The sequence below is a fragment of the Psammomys obesus genome, unplaced genomic scaffold (assembly GCF_907164565.1).
Source record: "Psammomys obesus unplaced genomic scaffold, mPsaObe1.curated_primary_1811, whole genome shotgun sequence".
NCBI lineage: Eukaryota > Metazoa > Chordata > Mammalia > Rodentia > Muridae > Psammomys > Psammomys obesus.
Genome location: NW_026596134.1, coordinates 3,936,807 through 3,937,545, shown reverse-complemented (window position 1 = coordinate 3,937,545; position 739 = coordinate 3,936,807).

The window sequence follows — 739 nt, the reverse complement described above, 5'->3', positions numbered from 1 at the left end:
TTAATGCCTGTGGTTCTTGTTTGTTCCCCACTTTGCTGAGTGTCATTCTACCCTAATTAAGCCTGGGGGTGAGCTACCCCACCTGGTTTGAGGGTTCTAAACTCCCAGGGAAGATGCAGGTGCTTCTCCTACCCAGAAACCCAGTGTCTGGGACTCCAGTCACAAGTGTGAGAAATGTTCCACTCCCCAGCCAGGAGTTTTAAGAGCCCTGCCTATTCTTCAGAAAGCACAGCCAAGAGCTTACCATATAGCTGGGCTTGTGATCCCCACTGTTGGCCCTGGAAGTTTGGGAGCCAAAAAATGGACTCATGAAACTAGGTTTAAAAACACAACTGCTAGGGACTTGGCTAGGAATGCGCTTTTCTGCCTGTCTGGGGCCCTGGAACCTTATGGTGTGACAAGCGAGGCTCCCTGCCCCCACAAATACTGAAGTGGGCCTGCAGGCACAATGTTGCTGAGGTGGCAAGGCTCCAGCCCCTGTGAGCCCAGGGCTGCTCAGGCCCTCAGCACTGGGGTGAACATCCCTTCCTGCACCTTCCACTGGTAAACAATCTGTTCTCTAGATATTCCTGAAGACCAGCCTGCTTCTCTGAGGGCCTGACTAACCTGTGAGTGTATCTTTCATTTCTATCCTACTGGGGGAAGTGGAGAACATGTATTCTGTGCTAAGAGTGAAGAAACCGGCCCAGAACTTTCTCCACGGGCCAATTACACAGGCCTTTTGGCTTTTTACTGCGTG